Here is a 16,014-nt window from a genome sequence, read left to right on the forward strand (position 1 = left end):
AGAAACAGTTCCATAAATACTTCTACGCGGGAGTCCACGAGATGAAGCTCTCAGATTTGACCAGCCTTAGGTAGAGGAGCGATGAGCTAGTGACCAGCTACGTACAGAGATTCAGGGAGATCAGGAACTATTGACACCGGATTTTGACCAATCCTATAAATTCGGAGTACAAGATAATTGGAGTCACGTACAACATTAAGAAGCTAGCATGCGTGCATATCGGCATGAAGTCCAAATCGGCTTCATTGGATTGATCGGCAAGGAGAGGCAAGGATGATATAAAGGAAAGGCCAGCACGTATGGATAAAAATGATTAGAATATACAACATGGATTCTGATGCACTTTGCATGCCATGTGTGGGAGGCTTCTAGAATAATTATGCATGCTGCCGATCTGTGCATGTACGGGAGGTTGTTTCATATAATAAAATATTTTAGAGATAGAGTTGGGTTAGTTAGAGATAGAGTTTTTTATTAGAAAAGATTGTGTACGTGACTTGCCTTGTGCGTGGTTGTTTCCAATTATGTAACGTCCGCCCTATAAATATAAAGGGATGTGGCCATTGTAAAGAATCATCACACGATCAATAATACAACACATTTATCTTTTATTTACCTTTTCGGCTTCACGCCATTGCCCTAGGAGTAGGAGTAATGTAGCTTCTCGACGAGTTCCTTCTAGCAAGCTGGGCTGCATCGACCTCGACCTCCGGCAAGCTGCAAGTTCCGTCACCAGGTGTTCTAGGCTTTAACCACCGGGCGTATCGCTGTGGTTTCGTCTAGTTTCATCTACCAGTTATCGAGTATCTTGGATCTTTGACTTACGGCGCATCGCTTCTGTCTTGATCTACGGTATTCACCAGTTATCCTGCCTTGATTAAGTCTGCATCGGCTGGTATTTATCTGTTCTATCATCTTGCCGTTCAGTTTGCTTTAATTAGCTTTAGATCGGTTCATTATAGATGACAGATCGCTTAATAGCCTGTTGCATCTTAATCTTGGTTACCCCTTCGAGTGCTGTTGGGATTAAGTTTCGTTATGATTGGATTCATCGGCTGGTGGGGTTCAGATTAACATCCTGCTAAATATTTCTAGACTGCAACTACCGGGCGCATCGCTGTGGTTTCATCTAGAGATATTGGTGGAGAGTTTAGTTTCAATCTCATCGGTTTGTGGCTCTAGCTATGGTGGAGCGGCAGCTCAATAGCATCTTGTTTTCTATCGGCCGCCTGGTCGATGGTTATTACAGAATATATTAAATCGGCTGGATGGCCGATGGATTACTCACGCTCGTCAAGGATCATATCAGCCTAATCGGCCAGTTGCTTTGGACTTCACAACGACTATCATCTCCTTGTCAGTTGAATGGTCAAACTGACTGGCACGCCCGCGTACACCACGCGCGCCGATTTGGATTCTGCACTGGAGTTAAGCAGATCTCCCAGGTCCTCATGTGTTGATGCAGGGTCCACCACCTTCAGGATTTTGCGTCAACACATTTTGGCACGCCCAGTGGGACACGATTGACATTTTAATGGCGATTGATAATCAAGTTTATTTTCCAAGATAAGCATGCGTATGATTCTAGGGCTCTACTTATCTGCGTGGTTGAAGGGCCATGTCAATATACGTATATATCCTAGGTTGAGGCATCCGATCGACTTAGCATGGTTCCCCTGTTTCGCATCTGTACGGCTGATCAAAATTGGCCTGGGCGTTGTTCGCTCATCGGCTAGCGCTGCCGATTGCTCCCTTGGCTCCACGCCTCTACGTGCCATCGGCTGAGGCAACCGATAGCCAATCGAATCCAATCTCCGGCCGATCTGTTCCTCTCTCTATCGGCCAACTCTGAGCATGGTGCCAGACAACATAGAGAGTGACGTTACATTGATTTTGGGCGTCATTAGTACAGTACACTGGAAGAGTTCAAAAGGTCATGATCGCGCAAGGAGAAGAATTTCAAAACATAATATATTATTGTTTGCAATCAAATCGGCTGGACACATAGTAGCCAATGGAGTTTTTTTTTTCTTCATTATCGACTAGTACAAAGAAAGCAAGAATCAGTTGGCCAGCTGATGAGATTTGTTTTAAATTCAGCTGGAGGAATTTTTCTGTTAATTCAGCCGGTGGAATCTTTTAGTTTAGCTGATGGATATTTTAATCATGGGAACCTAATCATGTTGTTATTCAGCTGATGCACACGTCCATGGCTTTTCAGCCGATCATGGACTATCAACCAATTTTGGTCAGCCGATGAAGAATTTTGGTCAGCGGATGGAATATTTTCGGCCGATTGAAATAAAAATACCATCGGCTGATTGCTTAGCAAAATAGCATCGGCCGATTTACGGCAAAGTAGCATCGGCTGATTCCAAAGTATTACCGGCCGATTTATGGAAAAATAGCATCGGCCGATTTATGGTAAAGTAGGATCAGCCGATTTATGGTAAAGTAGCATCGGCTGATTGAAATAAAAATAGTATCGGCTGGTCCTTTTGCATGGTGAAATAAAAATATCTCTTCATCTCGATTGACGCAAAGGATAGCCGATGGCAAGTCCGATGGGGTTAAAAATGCATCGGCCAATTGGAATAATAAAAAAGAGAGGAGTTGCATCGGCTGATTGATTGCTTGGCCAATAAAAGAAATAGAATCGGCCGATTTATGGCAAAGTAGCATCGGCTGATTTGTTGCAAAGTAGTTTCGGCTGATTTATGGCAAAATAGAATCGGCCGATTTATGGCAAAGAAGCCAATAGGCAGAAGCATCGTCTGGTTGAGAAGCCGATTGAGCAAGCATCGGTTGATGAGCTATGTATGGGAAAAAATATTGGCTGCTTAAACAATTGACAAAAGCCGGTTGATGAGCTATGTATGGGAAAAAATATCGGCTGCTGGTTCAAGCGAAATGGTATCAACGGCTTGGTTCAAAATAATATCGGCCAAATATATACATATCGGTCTCCAAGCCAATGGCCAATAAAAAATAGTATCAGCCGATTGACTGCTTGGCAAATAAAGAAAATTGCATCAGCTGATGGAAAATGGGATCGGCCGATTGGAGTTGTATCGGCTGATTAAGAAATATACAACAGCCGATTATAGAGAAAGGCATCGGCCGATTAGCATCAGTCAGTTGGAATTAAAAAAAAACAGAGAGAGGCATAGCGTCCGCCTGTTGGAATTAAAAAAAAAAAGAGGCATCGGCCGATTAGCGTCAGCCTATTGGAATTAAAAGAAAAAAAAACGGAGAGACGCATCGGCCGATTAGCGTCAGCCAGTTGGATATTAAGAAAAAATAAAGCGTGGCATCGGCTGATGGAAAATTGGTTCAGCCGATTGGGAAAAGAAAGAAAAAAAAAGGTGGCATCGGCCCATGGAAAATTAGTATTGCCGATTGAAAAAAAAATAGAAGAAGAAAAAGTTGGCATCGGCCGATAAAAAATTGGTTTAGCGGATTGAAAATTGCATTGGCTAATCGGCCGATTGAAGAGAAGCATCGGTGTATTGGTTAAAAAAAAAGTGCAGGGAAGCATCGGCGGGTTAGTTAAAAAAAAAACATCGCCCGGTTGGAATTAAAAAAAAGGAGGAGTTGAATCGGCTGCTCAAGAATCGGCTGCCTATTTAATATTCTCACACAGCTGATGGGAGAGATAGAAGATTTTTCAGCCGATGCTATATTTTTCAAGCCGATGGAAAATAATCAGCAGGCATAGTGGCCGACGGCAATTTTTTTTTTAGCCAATGAGAAGCGGATCAAGAGGACATTGGCAGTGGAATCTTTTCTTTTATTCGCTGATGGATAAGAAATAAAGAAAAGGAAGAGTGGCCGATGGAATTATCTTGCTGGCCATACAATAGCCGATTCCTTTCAGCCCACGGAATTAATAATGTCGGCTGGCCATATAAATAGCTAATGGAGTTTTTTATTCAGTTGATGGAGTCTTGGGCTCCAATAAGCTTAGTATGTCCAAACCACGGAAGGGCAAATAGCTGATGAAATTTGTTTTCAGCTGACGGATTTGTTTTCGGCTAATGGGATTTTTGCTATATTTTAGTCCGATGAAGTTAAAATTGCATCGGCTGATTGGTCCAAGAAAAATAGTATCGGCTGCTTATAGTATCGGATATTAATTTCGAAGCATGAAATATTCATACTCCGAAACTGGAGGGCCTGTGTTGACAACAAAAGCTTGCTGGTTACTGCACCAAGTTTTGGTGTCAACAGACTAATCTGTTTCTACTGCCGGCGAATTTATCGGCTCAGAGTGGGATCAAGGCATCAGGCCGATGGAGTTCTTTATATTTCAAGAGGAGTCGATGTGGCTTTGAATATGGCAATCAGACGTCATTAGCTCTAAAGACAAGTATCAGACTTCTATAATTAGTTTCGGAACATGAAGCATTCATACTCCGAAACTGGGGGGCCTGTATTGACACCGGATTTTGACCAATCCTATAAATTCGGAGTACAAGATAATTGGAGTCACGTACAACATTAAGAAGCTAGCATGCGTGCATATCAGCACGAAGTCCAAATCGGCTTCATTGGATTGATCGGCAAGGAGAGGCAAGGATGATATAAAGGAAAGGCCAGCACGTATGGATAAAAATGATTAGAATATACAACATGGATTCTGATGCACTTTGCATGCCATGTGTGGGAGGCTTCTAGAATAATTATGCATGCTACCGATCTGTGCATGTACGGGAGGTTGTTTCATATAATAAAATATTTTAAAGATAGAGTTGGGTTAGTTAGAGATAGAGTTTTTTATTAGAAAAGATTGTGTACGTGACTTGCCTTGTGCGTGGTTGTTGCCAATTATGTAACGTCCGCCCTATAAATATAAAGGGACGTGGCCATTGTAAAGAATCATCACACGATCAATAATACAACACATTTATCTTTTATTTACCTTTTCGGCTTCACGCCATTGCCCTAGGAGTAGGAGTAATGTAGCTTCTCGACGAGTTCCTTCTAGCAAGCTGGGCTGCATCGACCTCGACCTCCGGCGAGCTGCAAGTTCCGTTACCAGGTGTTCTAGGCTTTAACCACCGGGCGTATCGCTGTGGTTTCGTCTAGTTTCATCTACCAGTTATCGAGTATCTTGGATCTTTGACTTACGGCGCATCGCTTCTGTCTTGATCTACGGTATTCACCAGTTATCCTGCCTTGATTAAGTCTGCATCGGCTGGTATTTATCTGTTCTATCGTCTTGCCGTTCAGTTTGCTTTAATTAGCTTTAGATCGGTTCATTATAGATGACAGATCGCTTAATAGCCTGTTGCATCTTAATCTTGGTTACCCCTTCGAGTGCTGTTGGGATTAAGTTTCGTTATGATTGGATTCATTGGCTGGTGGGGTTCAGATTAACATCCTGCTAAATATTTCTAGACTGCAACTACCGGGCGCATCGCTGTGGTTTCATCTAGAGATATTGTTGGAGAGTTTAGTTTCAATCTCATCGGTTTGTGGCTCTAGCTATGGTGGAGCGGCAGCTCAATAGCATCTTGTTTTCTATCGGCCGCCTGGTCGATGGTTATTACAGAATATATTAAATCGGCTGGATGGCCGATGGATTACTCACGCTCGTCAAGGATCATATCGGCCTAATCGGCCAGTTGCTTTGGACTTCACAACGACTATCATCTCCTTGTCAGTTGAATGGTCAAACTGACTGGCACGCCCGCGTAGACCACGCGCGCCGATTTGGATTCCGCACTGGAGTTAAGCAGATCTCCCAGGTCCTCATGTGTTGATGCAGGGTCCACCACCTTCAGGATTTTGCGTCAACACATTTTACTGCACCAAGTTTTGGTGTCAACAGGAACAAATGCTACACCCTAGTTCTGACTGATGCTGAGCTGGCCGTATTTGCCTTCCAAGGTCTCCTTCTACACATCAAAGAGAAGTACGCCTCCCAAGAGTTCAAGAGCTTAAGTCAGATCGTACACCGATTGTCCAGCCAGGAGGTGCATCCCTTCGACCAGCAGAGAAACTTCCAGAAAAAAGTGGCTTACTTGGAAGGATCTGAATCAGAAGAGGAGGCGGAAATCAACCTAGCAGAATGGGTAAAAGGGAAAAAAACCAGAAGCATTTGGTTTTGACGCGTCAAAGGCCGACAAGATCTTCGATTTACTTCTCCAAGACGGGCAGATCAAGCTTTCACCTTATCACACAATTCCATCGGCCGAGCAACTCAAGAAGATGAAGTACTACAAATGGCACAATGCCATGTCCCACGACACGAACGAGTGCAAAATCTTCCGACAACAGATACAATCGGCCATTGAGCAAGGCAGACTCAAGTTTGAAGTTCCAACGAAGCCAGTAAAGCCAATGAAGATTGATCAGCATCCTTTCCGCACTAACATGGTCGATGCAGGAAGAAATGCGCTCTAGACCAAGGTGCTGATGTTAGAATCGGCTAAGAGAAGCGGCGTTATGGACCCCAGAAATCAGGCTACGGTTGAAGATATGAAAGGAAAAAGATGAGTTGAAGATGAGGGCAACGGATCAGAGAAATCACGAACACCAGTTGCCATCCAATTCTTACTCACCAAATACCAGCGACAGCAAGAAAGTTCAAGACACCACGAAGAGATGATGCGCCAACACGAAGACCACTGGCGGTGCCCGTTCTTCATCCACTGCTGGAAAAACAACCTCAGGTTACCATTAGCCAATAACTGCCCCGAGTGCAACGGCCAATATCGAAGCGGTCGCCCATTCAAGAGGTCACGCTCCAAGGATCGAGGATCAGAGCTGATCAGCAGAAACTGGCGTGAACAGGAGGATCGGTGCCTTTCAGTGCATGATCGACTGGGGGGCAGAGTTGACCGGTATGATCGGCCAAGGGGCAGAGTTGAACAGTACGATCGGCCGAGGGGCAGGGTTGACCAACGCAAGTGACTGGAGGGCAGAGCTAGTGCACATGATCAGCTAGAGGAGATGGCCGATGCCAGGGTGTCGGATGAAAACCCCCTAGGACGAGAACCAGACTGGGAGCATGCAAATCCGCCAGTCAAACCGGTAAACCCTAGATGGTGCCCTGATGGCTTGACCAAATCCCGAAAATGAAGAATCCAGCGTCTGCGCCAATGGGAACAACAAGAAGAAGAACAGAGGCAAATGATGGATAAGAAAGACGATAGGTCTCGAGTCTGACACCCCAAAAGAAAAAACAATGAGGAAGACGACAATCAAGAATCGGCATTGTCCTCATATCGCCTTGGGGGGCAAGTTATGATTTCTCTCTGCCGGTAGAGGCATCATCGACCAATAGCCAGGCAGAATACCGGGCCGTCCTAAAAGGTATTCAATTATTGAGAGAGATTAAAGCCGATGCGGTGGAGATTTTTGGGGATTCCATGCTCATTGTGGATCAATTGACGGGGAGATCTAAATGCAAAGATGATGTCTTAAGGATTTACTACGAAGATTGCCTCTAGCTTTTAAAGGAATTCAAGTCTGCGGTCATTGAGCATATTCCCAGAAATTACAATGAAGAGGCCAATAGGCTTGCCCAACACGTGTCCGGGTATCGGCCGATTCAAGGTGCCATGACTCTGGAGCTTGCAGCCGATGATTGGCGAAAGGAGATTGCCGATTACCTAAAAGATCCGTCCAGGAAGGTGGATCGGCGAGTGTATTTTCAGGCCACGAAATATGTGTTACTCGAAGATGATTTGTTTTACCGGACGATTGATGGGGTTCTGCTCAAGTGCCTTGGAACGGAAGAAGCAAAGGTTCTGATGGGGAAAATTCATGAAGGTGTGTGCGGGCCTCATCAATCGGCTCACAAAATGAAGTGGATGATCAGGAACAACGGGTATTATTGGCCGACGATACTCGAGGATTGCTTTAAATATTATAAAGGATGTCAAGACTGTCAGAAGTTTGGCAACGTGCAGCATGCACCAGCCTCGGCTATGAACCCAATAATTAAGCCATGGCCATTTAGAAGTTGGGGAATAGACCTCATCAGATAGATTTATCCTCCATCAAGCAAGGGGCATAAGTTCATATTGGTAGCCACTGACTATTTTACCAAGTAGGTGGAGGCAGTTCCCTTGAAGACCGTGACATCTGCCGCTATGGTCGATTTCGTGAGAGACCATATTATTTATCGGTTCGGTATCCCTCAAACCATCACAACTGATCAAGGGATGATATTCATGTCAGGAGAGTTTGAAGAGTTCACCACCGATATGGGAATTAAATTGTTCAATTCTTCTCCGTATTATGCTCAAGCTAATGGGTAGGCCGAATCATCCAATAAGGGGATAATCAAGTTGATCAAGAGGAAGATAGAAGAACAACCCAAGAAGTGGCACACATCCTTAACTGAATCTTTATGAGCCTACAAGATGGCCTGCCACGGGGCCACTAAAATATCTCTTTATCAATTGGTGTACAGTCACGAGGCAGTATTGCCTTGGGAATTAGGGATGGGGTCCAGACGCACGTCGCTTCAAGATCAGTTGACAGCTGATGATTATTCCCTCCTCATGAAGGGAGAGCACGATGATTTGGCAGGTCAGCGATTAAGGGCCCTGATCAGCATCGAAGAAAATAAGAAAAGGGTGGCCAGGTGGTACGACAAGAAGGTTAAGGTCAAGCAATTCTCCCAAGGATATTTGGTGTGGAAGTTGGTGCTGCCGATAGGGTCTAACGATCCCAAATTTGGTAAATGGTCACCTACTTGGGAAGGGCCTTACAGAATCGGTCGATGCGCTCCAGGAAATGCATACATATTAGAGACAATCGAAGGGGAGGAATTCACAAGAGCTTTAAATGGAAGGTATCTGAAGAGATACTATCCCAGCATATGGGTAGATGCGTAGCTGACAATATGGCATGTCGAGACGACGTGACCGACTCCTATTGACTTGTGTTCATACAGCCGATACAAAGAAAAATCGCCTTAAGGACGAAACCTTTGACCAGTATGGCCGATTCATTATTCGGTACAGCAATAAGATACATGGCCGACATGGTACAAGTCGCCCTTAGACCAAAAGTACCAATACATTCATTAACCACATTTTTTCTTAATCTCTCTCTCGATCCGGCCTAGCTCTATTAGGAGGCGGGTGCTCTTTTCCTCTAAGTCCTCCATGATGGCTTCAACAACAACTTGGCGAGGAAGTTGGTGGCTTCTGTCGAGAGGCGGTTGGGATGCCCCTGCCATGGCATTCTCGAGGGCGGCCTGACAAGGAAGCGGATGACTCCTTTCAGTTGGCGGCCACTTGGAACAGTTGGCGTCCATGTGATCCAGGATCTTCTGGATATGAGCGGGGATATGATCCTTGAGTTCTTCATGATGAGCCCTGATCAGATCTCTGTTCGTCTGCGTCAGCGGTTCGTCAGAATGCATAACCTCGATGGCTCATTCTAGGCCAGGACTAAGGCGTCTCGGCTGAAAAGTAGCAAACAACTACCTGTCATCAAATTGATTGAAACGTCAAGCGAAAGAATAGAGGGAGATTTCGTACCTGATTGACGGAGGAAGAGGAAGAAGACATCTCAATGCCTGTTCTAAGAGTATGGAAATAAGACTACTCGAGGAAAGGAGGTTGGGCGAGGTGTGAATGCCCTTAGAAGCGATACGGGGATCTCATACTTATAGAAAGAAAAGGATGAGTGGTTGGTAAACACGTCCCGTTGAAGTAAAGGACTATTAAATGAAAAGCTGCAACAGAGGATGGTCCAAGTTTGAATTTGTACGTCAACGGCAAAAGAACATTAAATGTTTGTACAGAGCATTCAGCAGTTTTACAATTCACCCAAAGGAAGGCATTAATGTCCTCAATCGCTCGCTGCCGAACCTGATCGGCCGAGTCTAAATTTCTTTGGTCATCGTCGGCCGATTCATGGATTTCTGGCATGTTGCGGTGGAGTTTGATTGCTTCGTGGGCAAGGTTTTGCCTCTCCTGCTTCAGATCAGCGATGACAGATGGGCGGTCTTGGAGTCTCTTCTCTTCGGCAGTGATAGCCTTGGTCACCTGCTCCATTTCCTTGGCAAGCTCAGCCCTTCGCTGTTTGAGGCGGTCTATGGCACCAACGATATCTTGGGGAGAGTTTTCAAGGAAGCTGATTCGTTAATGCACTTCTTGAGCTTGATGTTTGAAGGAATCCTCCTCCTCACGTGCTTTTGCTAATTTGGCACGATCGGCCATGTGTCGTAAAGCCCTGAACACCGGAATCCGCATTGACTCAATGTACGCTGCAGGTGCTAGAGCCTCTTCTGCCTCTTCTGGAACTCGACCTCTGATTTTGCTGAAAAGCTGCTGAATCGGCAAGGCGTCTTCCACTAGTCGGCTGATATCGTCTTGAAGGAGGCTCCGTATGCTCAAGAGTTTGGTGCGGACTTCGTCAGGGATTGAACTCAAAGTAACTTGGCGCGAGGCAACCTCTTCATCATCAGAAAGTCCAACTACAAAGGAGAAGAGACTATTGTTGGGCGTGTCCTACTCCTGGGGAAGAATAAATAACAAAGAGATGGATTAACCAACGGTAATAGAAAATCGGCTGATTTGGGTGTTAAATTTCTTACCTCTTTAAAGAGAATTTCTTCTGCTTGTGCCGGTGGGAGTGCTGTCCTCATCTCGGGAATTGGCGTTGCTGGCTCATCGGAGGAGGAAGATTCGATGATTATCGGTGCCCTACTCGGGCCGGCCTCCTGGAAAGGTACATGAAGTGGATTTTTATACATATAAGGCAAATGATTAAGTCTTATGATATATAATGACTGCCATACCTCTGTGCGTCGTCCGGCCGATGGTTGTTGAAAGGGCACAATCGACGTGCCCAGAGTAGCCTGCATCAAAAATCAGTTAGATTTTGATTAAGTATTAAGAAATTGGAGTTAAACAGATATTCTCTACCTCAGTGGGAGGGATTGCTGGCGTCCCGGTCTCTGCCTGGAATAAGGCCGATTGCTGCGGAGATTGTACTGGGGTGATTTGTGCAGCCTAACAGAAGGATGAGGTTAATACCAACAGAATACTTAGAAGAGTGCGAGGTATATGAAGTTACCTGGACAGCTTGTAGCAATAATGATGCAGCAGCTACTCCAGCCTCTACAGCGGCCTAGGGGTCGACTTCTTTGAGAGTCGGCAGAATCGGCGCCGCTAGAGATTCAGCCGATGCCATCGCCGACTGATCGGTCGATTCTATACGAGCGCGCACCCGACGGCTCGTCTTCTTTGAAGAGGTTATTTTCAGCTTCTGTTTCGATCGGCCGGTGGTGATGTCCGCGATGGTTGGGGCCTGAAAGCCGATAAGTGGAAATGATGTATATGGGTGGCGATTTTCTATCGGCCTACCGCTTCGGCTGCGCGTTGGAGGAAATTGACTTCCAGACTGTAAGGGGAAATAAAAGTTAGCGATTAAGTCGTAGCATAAAAGAAACAACATTGAAATCGGCTAAGAAGAGGGTAGTACCACTACATTTGGGTCAATGTTGTCAGGGTCCAGGTCATTGCAATATGTTGCGGGGGATACACAGAAGAAATGTTGCTTTCATTCTCCCCACCATAATTTAAATTGCCGGACAGCAAATGGAGTCACCACCCAGTTGTTTAGATCAATGGTACTGGAGTTTGGCACTAAACTGCACAGCCGATTATAGTCAAGACCTTTGATGAGCTCATCTCAGAACTTTGCGCGGCCGGCAAAGTAAACCTGAATTGGCAACTGACCAAGGCCGAACTGCCGTGCTGCAAGCGATGGATTGTAGAATTCATAAGTTGGGAAATCTTTCCCAGAGAAGAAGTTCACTGGTAAGATTCCTGGTTTGATCAAGACGTCTGCGAGTTCATTGTCAAAGGAGTTGGTCATCGAGTCAAAGCATAATGGAAGCTCGAAAAGTGGTTCAGCTCTCTGGTATGGGTACCAACTTGTAGTTTCTTCACTAAAGCCATTGTAGAAGCATCTGAAATACTCGGTTGTCTGGGTGGGGGTGAACTGGTTGCCAGGAAAGGCTGATGCCGCTTCACCAAATGAAGTACACCGACATCGTACTGTAGGATTTTCCTCTGATTCAATGTTGGGGAATGTTTTAGTCTCTATTTGCTGCTGGAAAACCTTACTCATGTATAAGTTGAGCCAGAGAGTAATGAACCACCAGGGACCACCAGGATTACCAATCGGCTCTTCGGTTGACAGTTTGACAGCAATCTGATGCATCATGTGGTAGGCCCATCCTAACAGGTGTTTCCCTTGAGGGATAGTGGATCCTCTTGCTAGGGCTTCGGCTAGAGGTTATGTATTAGAAGAAGGGCTGACTGCTTTGTCGCAAAAGAAGTGCTTCTCTAACCACATCGTTAAGAAGGCTGTATATTCTCTCTCTCCAATTGTCTCAGTCTTCATGTTTTTGTTGATATATCCCTTCCACCCGCTGATTCCTTTCATCTCCAGTCGATGGGTCGGCTTGGTCAGATAATCAAAAGGTGTATCGGGGGAGGAAATGTCAAGACCGGTCAGCATCAAAACATCTCTCAGAGTCGGGGTCATAGGTCCGTGTCCAAAAAGAAACGCATTAAGCTTGTCAGACCAAAAATAAGAAGCTGCTATCACCAGGGCTTCATTCTTCTCTATCTAGGACAAGGATAGATTTATGCATTGGCCGATTTTCAGTTCGTCCAAGAGAACCCTTTTGGAGTTGGCCATTCTTTGATACCATTCTTTCCAGCCAACAGTTTCGTTCGGCCAAGATCTAAATGCTCCTGTCCACTGGTTCAAATCCATTGGCGACTGCTTAAAAGGGATCCTATGGGTTTCTAGATTGATCAGATCAGTTGAGTCTGGATTCCCCATAGGGCCTAGGCCGATAAGGCCAGGTGCATCAGAGAAGTGGATGGTGATTTGCTGTCTGATCGCCTAAAGAAGATAAAAAGGAAGAATTAAGAATAGATCTAAAAAGATGCATGAGCAGTAAAAAGTAAAGGGTAAGGTTTCAGGTGTTTACCTCTGGAATGAAGCTCATGGTCGCCGATGGAGCCACCACTGTGGAAAGTGAAGTGGGATGAAGATGAAAGAGAGATCGCCGGAGAGATGCGACCGGGATACAAAGGGACACTAGGTTGTGATGGAAGATGATTCGCCGGGGAAAGGAGAGTTACTGAGCTCATGGAGAAGAAGCGACGGAGAATGCTGGTATTTAAAGACGGTTCGAGAGAAGGGGTAAAGGCAGGATTTTTACCGTGCCGTCTACATGAATTTCGAAGGAGCGGTTGTCTCAGGCGCCTAGTTCGAAAAGATTGCAATCATCAGGTAGAAGACTGCGAAACAGAAGGGGGTTTTTGGCGCGTTTGTTTTGGAGAGAAAGTTAAAAAAGAATTTTGAAGTAAAAGTTATGTTTTACTCTGAAACTGGGGGGCATGTGTTGACGCTAGATTTTGACACGTGTTTTGAATCGACGTCAGGGAAGGAAAAGACTGGCCGATGCGGCATATTAGAAGCTACAGTTGGGAATCGGCTGATTGACGCTACAGTATTTCGGTTGATTGGCGAACGGAGTTGATGGAGGTCGGCCGATGGGAAGGTTAGGGCGGCTGGGCCGATATGGGCTTAAGGTGGGCCAGAGAAGAAGTTAGAGAGAGATTGGCCTGTGGGAGTATGATAACCAACTCTGATACGAGTTGTGTTTGTAAATGTTTGTTATCGTTTAAAATAAGAGATAGATCTTAGTCGATTAGGAAATCAGTTGTAACAGGCTATAAATAGCCACCTCTAGAGATTTGTAAAGAACACATCAATCAATACAACAAATCTACTTATTCCTCGTACTTTACTTTCAAGTTGGCAACTTCACCAAAAAGCCTTTTATTTTCACGAGTTCGTACGGATTGGCAGGACTGCATCGACATGATCTTTGGCCGATTGGTAGGTTTCGTTTATCGAGCAATATCTAAGCTTTAAATTCGGTGCATCGCTGTCGTTTCATTTAGATATATTCACTAGTTATCGATATTAACTAGAATTATAGGTTTTATCTATTGTTCCAGTTTTATCACCAGGTATCCAGCTTGAAAAACGAACTATCGGCTTTCATTATTCTTATTGTCTGTTATCGTATAGCCGACTAGATCTATTCCGAGTGTTGTCTTTTTAGCTTTGTTTAGTTCACTCTAATAGTTTTACTTCACGATCGCTATGCGGTATCAGCTGCTTTATTAGACGATCATCTCCACAGTTTATCGGCCGATTCGCCGACTCGCTTCAAAAAATAGATCGGAAACTTAGTCAATTGAAACCCCTGGAATTTAATAGTTTTATTTCCTTGTCAATCAACAGGTCAGATTGACTGGCACGCCGCGCGAACTGCACCAGGGCGATAACCCGAACAAGAGTTAAGCAGATTCTCCCGGGTCGTGTGTCCGACGCTGAAGGTCATCGGTCGATTTTTAGTGCCAACAGTATGAAATTGGGAGATGAATGGAAAACTGCTTTCAAAACTAAATTTGGTTTAAATGAGTGGTTAGTCATGCCTTTTGGGTTAACTAATGCACCTAGTACTTTCATGAGATTAATGAACGAGGTTCTATGTGCTTTCATTGGAAAATTTGTTGTAGTCTACTTTGATGATATATTGATTTACAACAAATCTATGGATGAACATCTTGATCACTTGCGTGTTGTTTTTAATGCTTTACGAGATGCACGTTTATTTGATAACCCTGAGAAGTGCACCTTTTGCACTGATCGAGTGTCTTTTCTTGGCTACGTTGTGACTCCACAGGGAGTTGAGGTTGATCAAGCCAAGGTAGAAGCTATACAGGGATGGCCTGTACCAAAGACTACCACACAAGTGCAAAGTTTCCTAGGACTTGCTGGTTTCTATCACCATTTTGTGAAGGACTTCAGCACCATTGCTGCACCTTTGAATGAGCTTACGAAGAAGGGAGTGCCTTTTAGTTGGGGCAAAGTACAAGAGAACTCCTTCAACATGCTAAAAGATAAGTTGACATATGCACCCCTCCTCCAACTTCCTGATTTTAATAAGACTTTTGAGCTTGAATGTGATGCTAGTGGAATTGGATTGGGTGGTGTTCTGTTACAAGAAGCAAACCTATTGCTTATTTTAGTGAAAACTTAAGCGGACCTATTCTGAATTATTCTACTTATGATAAGGAATTGTATGCTCTTGTTCCCACATTAGAAACATGGTAGCATACTCGTAGTAAAGGAAAATTGAACCGTAGACATGCTAAGTGGGTTGAATTTGTTGAATCTTTTCTTTATGTCATTAAGCACAAGAAAGGGAAAGAGAATATTATTGTTGATGCTTTGTCTAGAAGATATACCTTGCTGAATCAACTTGATTATAAAATCTTTGAATTAGAAACAATTAAAGACCAATATGTTCTTGATGCTGATTTTAAAGATGTGTTGCTGCATTGCAAAGATGGGAAAGGATGGAACAAATTCATCATTAGTGATGGATTTGTGTTTAGAGCTAACAAGCTATGCATTCCAGCTAGCTCCGTTCATTTGTTGCTGCTACAGGAAGCGCATGGAGGTGGCTTGATGGGGCATTTTGGAGCAAATAAAATGGAGGACATACTTGCTGGTCATTTCTTGTGGCCAAAGATGAGAAGAGATGTGGAGAGATTTGTTGCTCGTTGCACGACATGTCAAAAGGCTAAGTCACAGTTAAATCCACATGGTTTGTATTTGCCTCTACCTATTTCTAGTGCTCCTTGGGAAGATATTTCTATGGATTTTGTGTTGGATTTGCCAAGGACTAGGAAGAGACGTGATACTGTGTTTGTGGTTGTTCATAGATTTTCTAAGATGGCACATTTCATACCATGTCATAAAACTGATGATGCTACTCATATTGCTGATTTGTTCTTTCGAGAAATTGTTCGTTTGCATGGTGTGCCCAATGCAATTGTTTTTTATCATGATGCAAAATTTCTTAGTCATTTTTGGAAGATTTTATGGGGAAAACTAGTGTTCGAATTACCAGCGTCCGACACATGACCCGGGAGAATCTGC

Source organism: Setaria italica, chromosome IV (assembly GCF_000263155.2).
Source record: "Setaria italica strain Yugu1 chromosome IV, Setaria_italica_v2.0, whole genome shotgun sequence".
In the NCBI taxonomy this organism is placed as follows: domain Eukaryota; kingdom Viridiplantae; phylum Streptophyta; class Magnoliopsida; order Poales; family Poaceae; genus Setaria; species Setaria italica.